Here is a 9,348-nt window from a genome sequence, read left to right on the forward strand (position 1 = left end):
GGATAACTTTATCCAATCGGTGTTGAGCTGTTCAGAAGAGATGTTTCTTGCCTATTGACTTCAGAATTTCGTACGTTTCGGATAGTTTTAAGTTATGTACATGGTAAAAATTATATCCGTGTTTAGTACGCGTTTTCGATAAATTTGGAAAGTTAAGTAAATTATGAACATTTGAGAGTCCGCTAATAGGGTTTTGGTGAGGAATGATTTTTTTATAGTTACCAGGGCTCGGCATGTCTACCTCTGGCCCATCATTAACTTCGAATAATTTTCATTTTCGTCCTTGACTTAATATCCGCATTTATTTAGGAACGACACATAGATAAGCTCAAGAGGAAGTGTTGCCGCTAAATATCACCTTGTTAGACGAACCGTGTATAAAAGACGTTGCATTTATAACCCCCACTTAGAAAGTACTGTCACTGAAATGAGACATAGCGCTAAACAAGAAATAAAACACAAACACAATATTGATTAATTGCTTGTTAGACGCTTCTTCAGACTCGCGGCGTACATACAGTATACGCCCTCGTCTGTGGTGTAATCCTACCCTGCATACGTAATGAAGGAAACAATAATTTATTCAAACACTCTGTGCCCTTTGCTATAACTTACATTCATGAATCTAATACCTTTCAAATTATCTTTTTATGAATCTTTCTGCCCAAAGATTGTTTAAATTAATACATTTAATATTTACAACTTTTCTCCATATATCCAGCCTGAGACGCACGTAGATATACTGATCTGAATGAATATTTATGAGTTGAGATGAACACTTTGTTAGCTAAGGATAATCCCGTCTAGCCAGCCGCCCCAGTCCCCAGTTTATGAAGTTAGCCTAATTCCTTCCTATTCAGAACAGTGTCCTGTCACGGTCAACCGGTAGTGTTTTTCGTTTAACTGTTGATATTTATATTATTTTATAAAAACGCAGCTCTAAATTGAAAAAAAGCTTCTAGTTATTTAAAAGGTACTGCTCCTTTTCAGTATATGTTGATACAATGTCGGTTATGTCATGATGTGAGTCGGTCGATCCCTTCAAATTGTCTGGCACAAATTTCCACACACAATTTCATTAAACATTAAAACAAATTGCTCCGCGTTAAATTCGTTGTGTCTGGACACAACTCACTTGATTAAAACTTCAACGGGCCTTAATAGTACTCAGTTCTTTTTTAGCGACGCAGTACACCATTAAAGAGCGGCGGTCTTCGCGTTACGCATGCGCGAGGTATGGGACTCTTATGAACAAAGATGGCGACTTTGACTACTGCGCACTGCTTTAACTAGACAATTTCTTTTGTGATTGGAGAGCATCGAATGAGTCACCGGTGGTAATTATTGCAGGTTGCACCAAGGAAAAAACTCATACACGTGATTTTATTAGAATAGCGCATTGGATCGTAGGAAAATCAATGTTTACCAACACAAATGTCGACATATGCGCGGCGCGACGGCCACCGCCCTTTAATGTTGTAGTTACAAACATCGCTAACAAATATAGTAATATTCCATTCCTATAAATGGTGCCCCCTAGAAGGCTTCTGCGGCGTCTCAATGACGTTTTGTTGTGTAGCCTTTCGTCGTCTACAATATAGTACATTTCTTTCAAAAACTCAATTTTCATTAATGAACGACTATAGATAAATGGCCGTTGTTCCACCCAGTTACGCCATGGTTTATATAAAAAAAAAGACGAATTGTGCGCCGATTACATCGACGAAAGAGGATGTGATGAGTGTATGTAAGAGATCAGACACTGCATTAGTTTTTCCATATAGAACACGACGGGGTGCAAAAATTGTAGACGATTTAATCAGCCTACAAGTATGATTAAATACGTAATATTCAACTGAATATTAAAATACCAGCATCTATTACAACGATTAAAATCGATTCAATGAACATTCATAACCAGCGGTCTCGAGTTAAATGCAATACGAAAATTGTTCGGCCATTTTGTTCAGTTTATAAATAGAAGAAAACCAGTTACGATTTTTTGTTATGATATTTCGCATTCTATATAAATTGTCATCGTATCTTTATTGCCAAGAGTGTAAATCAAGCTTAATATATGTTTTACTTGCTATAAAGCCCTCTGGTTATTTCTTTAAAATTCAAACTACCAATTTAAATAAATCTCTAGAAGTCAGTTGATGGACAATATGGTCACGTGGTTAAGATTTTTGAGGATTATTCGGCGCGATAATGGAACTCTGTTTTTTTTTTTTTATTTTAATTTCTAGAGTATGTGTGTGATTGGAAGATTGGCCCAGGGCGTATAATTCAATACAACTGCGTGCTAACATCACGCATCGCACGAATTTCGTGCTTTAAACAGAAATATTCACAAAGACAGTTGTAATGCAATGAAATAAAAGGTCAACGCGATATCGTTTTTGAAAGACTATTTCCCGCATGTAGGAGTAGGAAGTTGCACTCACCACTTTAATCGCAGCAGAATAACCACATTTCTGGCTGCCGATTTACTAGTATACGCGATTTACTAGTATTACGGGGAAAAGAAAGCCTATTTTAACAACGATGACAAGCCAATTAATTTTAGGTAGAACATTCACCTCTAGCATATTCTGATTGTTATCAGCTATAGAAAGACAAACAGTTGAAAGCTAAAATGTAAGAAGAAAAATACAAAATAGTCAGCAAAATATTGCATACGTAGTTCGCAATGGTGTCTGAATAGGGTATTTTCGTCGTTTTGACGTTTTTTCTAAATTAAACACAGTTTATTTTACTAACGAATTGTCCAAATTAGCATACTTTCCCGCCTTTGTCTACAATTATATGTACATTGTTTTGCAACAATTATATTTATTTTCAAAATATTTGGAGGACTGGGGGGGTCAAGTAAAATGATGTGATTTGTCATCTGTAAAAGTTTTTGTTAGTTCGGTTCCTCTGTGATCTTTATAAAAACTACACTTATCACTCACTGTCTTTATTTTTTCATTTGTCTAACCAATATTTGGTGGCAAGATATTTATGCAACATTTTATACGGAAAACAACTTTGTGGTTGAATCTATTGTTACTACATATATAAACCGGAACAGTTCATCGTTCAAATAGTGTTATTATTGCTTTCAAGGCAGCTGCAGACTCCGATACCATAATTAGAATATCTTTATTTCAGACGTTTTTAGTAAAATTGTTTTGGATGCATAAATGTTAGTGGAACTCTTTGCCGATCTGTATAATTGTAGTTGTTTTGCAATATATTGACCAATTTAATCAACAAACATTAATTATTAAATATAACTTCTTTTTGTACCAATATTTAAAAAAAAATTCAAGAATTCTAATTGTAAAATAGATCATAATTCGAAGCTTGGATCTTATGTATACAAAGCAGGGCTTGACCGGCATTCACTTATGACCTGGAAATGTAACATTTCTGTAAGAAGCATTGTTATATCCTTATAATATTTAACCCAAAACAAAAATAGTTGTAAAACATCCCATTTATTCTCATAATTGTGAAAATATGAGCACTCGTGATAGGACATTGAATGTCGTTTCAACCACTGTGATAATGATATATGATGCTGCAATCATAGCAAGGGTCGTGCCCGTAGAACCTCTATTTAATATATCCCTACGCACCTTTCCATTTTTGTTAGCCCGAATAAAACGAAAAAAAAAAAAAAAAAAAGCTTTTCAATTGTTTAGTATAAATTTTTGGAACATGTAATAAATTTAGCGGGATACAAGAGTTATGAAATAATGTAAGTTTTGGTAATTTGAATTCTTCCTAGAAGCGCAAGTAGGTTCAATTAGTGGATCTCTAAATATTAAAACAGCCGACATCTTTTCAGCCCCTTTTTGAAATTCATATCATTTGATCGCATTATATTGTACGATATATATATATCCCTTGTATCTTGATATGCACGTCCGGTCATTTTACACGCTATGATTATCTTTCTTGTAAAAAAAAAGCGAGCCAATCCACATAGCTTCGGTTTTGTCATCATTAATTTGAGGACCAGATATTCTTTTCATAGTATTTACAGAAATTAATGATTTGACTGAGTTGATATTACCAGCAAGGCGGTAGTATCATCAACAGAAGACGCCAAATTGATTACATCATCGTGAACATAAATACCTTCAATTATAATAATTTATAATTGCTGTCGCCATAAGTTCGACTTGGTACAAAAGCAGCTAATGCGGTAATGGTTTATATGGTGCCTATATTGATGTTAAAATTCCCAGAGTTTACCTCATTTTCATAGCGCAACTTGAAATGTGTTTATATATGGAAAATGATGCATAAACGAATGCCGAAATGTTATTATAATTTTTGAGTTGTTAATTGCTTATTGACCTAGGATTGAGTTTAATTTAAAGCCACTTTCACACAAGAGAGAAACCAGTAATAGCCACTGCTTTGCTATAAATATGATGCGAAAACCAGCGCATTGCGTATTGCCAGGTACGATGGGAACCATTAAAGCGCGAGAGACAAACAGTTCGATAGACCCCTCTTGGTATTTATGTAAATTAACATGCAACAGCAGTGTCGATTTCTTGATTTATCGTTGTATCAAATTGGGAATCACTAGTCAGTATCGTAGGTTTCACGTTGAAATCCATATGGTTGTGTTCATACACCTCGGTAATTCACATACGTCTGATTACAGCCGAGAAGTCATGCCAACTCAGGAAAATACCTACACTAATCCATACGAATTCACAGTTACAATTAAAGCAAAGAAAAACACCAGTTCAGTGACACATATCAATACGCGTGATAAATACGTTAAATACTGGAAAACACCGCGACGATGACTTGCTCCAAGCTACGAAGATACTGTAATTTCACTTCACCTTCCATTCTTTCCCGGAATAACTCCTTAGCTGCGCGTTCAATCACGCGCCGCGCCAGTCCGATATTTGCCTAGGGGGCACACAGAAGTGTTTAATCTTACCGATTTCTCATTAAAGTTTCGCTTTAGATCATACCAGCTGAAAATATCTCAGCGACCGCTTGATGCTTCCCACGCAGCTGAATAAACGAATGCGTGACTACGGGCAATTTCCACCACACGACAAGACGTTATTTTCCAACGTTTCGTTTTCGTCGAGGGTGATAAGTTGTCTCAGATGATCTTTTGATGTTCCGCCGCCGCGTCCACTAATACGTGCGCCTGCATTCCTTATTTCAAAATTTTCCCTGACATCGTTTGTACCACCCAGCTAATTTGAATATCGATTTTTTACCTTGATTGACCCATTTTGTTTCTTAAATTTGGAACCAGCTTTTTTTTTGAAAATATACGTAAGATATATCATACTCGGGGTTACCGCGAAAAAATGAATAAATTCGAATCAAACGTCTTGAGTAGGGAAAAAATTGTATGTAAGTTCGTTATGTTATTTTTTTATTAATTTTTTAAGACGGTGTATGAAAAAAAATAAAGAATAGCAATGACTCATGGGAAATAAATACAAATATTTGCCTTTGGAAACCTGTTCATTGTTAACATCAACTTAATCTCATTCAATCCGATTGCGGTTTCTTTGTCGATTATTTTTTTTATTTAGATGGACTTTGTTATATAAGAATTAGAGTTGACATTTTCTAATAAATTTGAACAATTCAGTAATTTGGCGTAAAATCGATTTACACCTCTCTTGTTGGCACGAGTTTTGGACTCCACGAGAAGTGTAGACACAGCTGCCTACTTTAACTACACTATCTCCGCTTTCGCATGTGATATTCGTATATACCGGGAAGTCGTTAAATGACACGATTCAAATTCCCACGTCCGTGTACGTGGGGTGTAGAAATGTAAGTAAAATCAACTTTGGTATTTTAGAATGTCGGCGTGAACACAATTATACTCTACTTTTTCTCTTACGTAATAGTTTTGACTTTTTCAAATGCAGATATTTCCAAAATGCACTCGAAACATGAAATACCGTAATATTTTGACACATTTATGTTTTGTAGACTGATTTACCCAAATTGTGTTCATCTGCTTGGAAAGTTATAGGTGAGCCCTTTTACCCAGTATCGTAAAACAAATACAGGACTGAACAAGTTACGCCGGCTTAAAGGGGCTTAAGCCCCCTGCAAAAGCAAACAACATCGGCGGCCATTTTGTAACGGAAGTTCTAATTGCATTGGCGTTCTAAACTGAATTTCAGTACCACAGTCACCGTATTTATAGTTTTCTTATTTCAAAGTAGACATCCACTATGTGAGTTGAATCTCCAGACAGCTTATACTGGCCTGCATGCATTGTAAATCTTGAAATATGCTTAATGGTTCAAACATGGAGCTAAAATGAGATTAAAAAGAGCTCCATGGTTCTAACAAGTTTACATCAAGTTTATATGTTTATTATTTTGACCCTTTTTTTACAAGACTCAGAACTACTGATCGAGAAAGTACACAAGAAATATATGGCCGCAACATTGCATATATACGGGCCTGTGTGCGCTTTGTCCAGTGGCCGCCATATGAGAAGCGCTAGTGTGAACCCAATATTATGTGAACATTATCTTTCTAATAGCCAAGTTTTGATTTCTCCCCGTTACCTTAGAAACTTGTGCGCTCTGATGGAAACATGTCACAATTGCGCCTGCGTAAACGTTTGATATCAAGCAGTGAAACTAGCGAAAGAATTGCGCAATCTAGAAATCACCCCCACCATATTATCTATTATCACCGGAAACCGAGTGATGGCGTTATAAATTGAAACTCGATCATGGACTTACGCCGGCGCAACTTTTCTAGTCAGAACACTGTAATGAACGCAGACACGGCTCTATGTATTCAGCTCAGGGGGTCATTAACACACCATTTTATTTTATTTTATTTTATTTTATTTTATTTTATTTTATTTTATTTTATTTTATTTTATTTTATTTTATTTTATTTTATTCTATTCTATTCTATTCTATTCTATTCTATTCTATTCTATTCTATTCTATTCTATTCTATTCTATTCTATTCTATTCTATTGAGACATATTTGTGAAACTCCGAGGTAATGACGAGTGACCCTAGCTGTAAGCAAAATCTAAAAATCGCTCGAAACGTGTTGACTGGTTTTTGAACTTAGTATGTCTGTGGAATTGAACTAATAATTATAGTGATATACCTACAGTAATTCTACTTACACTACCTGCTTATTCCTTATTAGGCACATATTTATTTAAATCGAACCTACTCAATCGTAGGTTCTTCAAAATCTCAATACACTAATGCATTCTGGGCGAACAGCTAAAAAGCCTTATATGTACGCGCACAATAAACAATTATTAACAAAATACCGGAATTAATGTCCGAGTACATCCACTGATACAAATGTGTATCGCTTGTTTAGTACGGTATCAGACCCTAAAAAAACAGTGAGCATTTTCCTATTTTTCTCACAAACTAGAAACACTATCCGACACCGTAGCTTCAGAAATTGCTATTGCATTTCCAATCAGCGGCCTAAATACTGCCCCTTTGACGGAATCCAGTGACTCCTTGACGAACCACTGCCGAATTGTTCTCGTTCATCCAAAGCTACGTGATAGAGTCAGTCAGCATGTTTCATTTTGAATATGAAAATGTATTTTCGGATGAAACCTAGCCTGATTAACGGATTTTTGCCGTGCATTTACGCCAAGAGGTCAAACGGAATTCAACAATCTTGTAAATATCGTATATTTGCATATTTATTGGATGGTAATCCCGTGAATTATGCAAATCTGAAACTTCATGTAGTACATGTATAATAATATGCATTATTTTGCAATATACAACATAATCCCGGCAATGCATACATTAGGTAGATACAGTTAATGATCGGTTACCATAGAAACTCAACAAAACAACATGTACGATGAGTATGACTTATAGATGCTGCGTTCTGTTCTTGCACTTGCAGTTTCACTTTATTGATAACGATCGTTAAACTATTTTGTTTAATGTACGTTTTTTCTACTTAACCAGTGTTTTTCGCCAATTGAACCAATGCCCTATTTGTTGTCATAGTTACATTGTGCACATATTACACATACAAACAACTGATATCCAGCAATCCGTTCCGATTATGATTACATTTTGAAAAAGCTAGTTTAACCACGGTAAAGCGTCCTCACCATTCACAGAAGAAACAATACGTAAATATGTGTAAGGAAACACCGTATTACACAAACCCGTAACATCAGAACGAATATAGGGAGGATTATCGAGGTGTGTTTAGGCCACAACCTTGTTTTATTGCATATTGTACTTATGCCGTAACCATGGTAACGCCATGGGTTTGTGTGCAAGTTTATTCATATCGACGTTAATCGGCCGAGTGAGCTTAAGTCGCAATTTATATCTATATAATTATATTGTAAAAGAAACAAAAAAACAAACAAAAAAACACTAGTCTTTGATCACGTTGCGCATAATGGAGAACAGTGATCCTTTCATATAACTATGGCTACTTTTTGCAAAATCTGATAAGAGAAAACTCATTTTCCCTCTTTGCAACTAAAAAGCACTAATTGTTTGTGTATGAGTTTTTACAAATACAGAAATGCATTTCTTTGCCGTGGCTATATTTGAAATCTCAAGTAGAAAATATAAGTAACCACTAGACAAATCATGTCTAAAGACGTACCAATATATAAAAGACTTATCGATATTCTCACTTCTGAAACCTCTTGACTTGAACATTTTTATGTGCAATTTGCGGGAAATAAAGAGCTGCTGCTAATTGCCGGTGTCGTTTAAAACGCTATAGTCGTAACACGTGGCGTCTATAACGCATGTATTGTTTATATTCAGCTTTCTGACGACAGTGGCGTGCGCCCGACATTTGTGACGCGCAGCGTGACGATTCTAACGCGCTGCGTGACGACTGTGACGCGTTATCTGCCGACTGCGACACGCTACCTGACAACATTGGCACTTTAATTATATCGCATTACAGCATAGCAACAATTCGAATCCATGAAATCTATTATCAACTGACTGAGAAGTGTTTCTTCTTTTAAAATGGTCGGTTAAACATATGATATCGCTATTTTTTGTTACTCAATCTCAATTTGCCTCACTGATTAAAACATTATGCTATTTGATATTCCATCGCATCAGGCATCGCTTGATTGTTCACATTAATCACATTTTACATCGACCCGGTTTTGCGTATAATTGCATCTTCCTCGGACCAAAAAAATACGCAACGTTGAAACAAAGCGCTAATTTGCAGACCGGCCATTCAGTCAGCCAGACATCGCAACAATCAACAACTCGCTTACGTCGTATCAGGAAAAACCCTCAATGTGGGAGATGTGATACCTCGATAATCAGGAATCGACGATTGACG

Source organism: Saccoglossus kowalevskii, chromosome 21, assembly GCF_978046115.1.
Source record: "Saccoglossus kowalevskii chromosome 21, keSacKowa6.1, whole genome shotgun sequence".
Classification (NCBI taxonomy): Eukaryota; Metazoa; Hemichordata; class Enteropneusta; family Harrimaniidae; genus Saccoglossus; species Saccoglossus kowalevskii.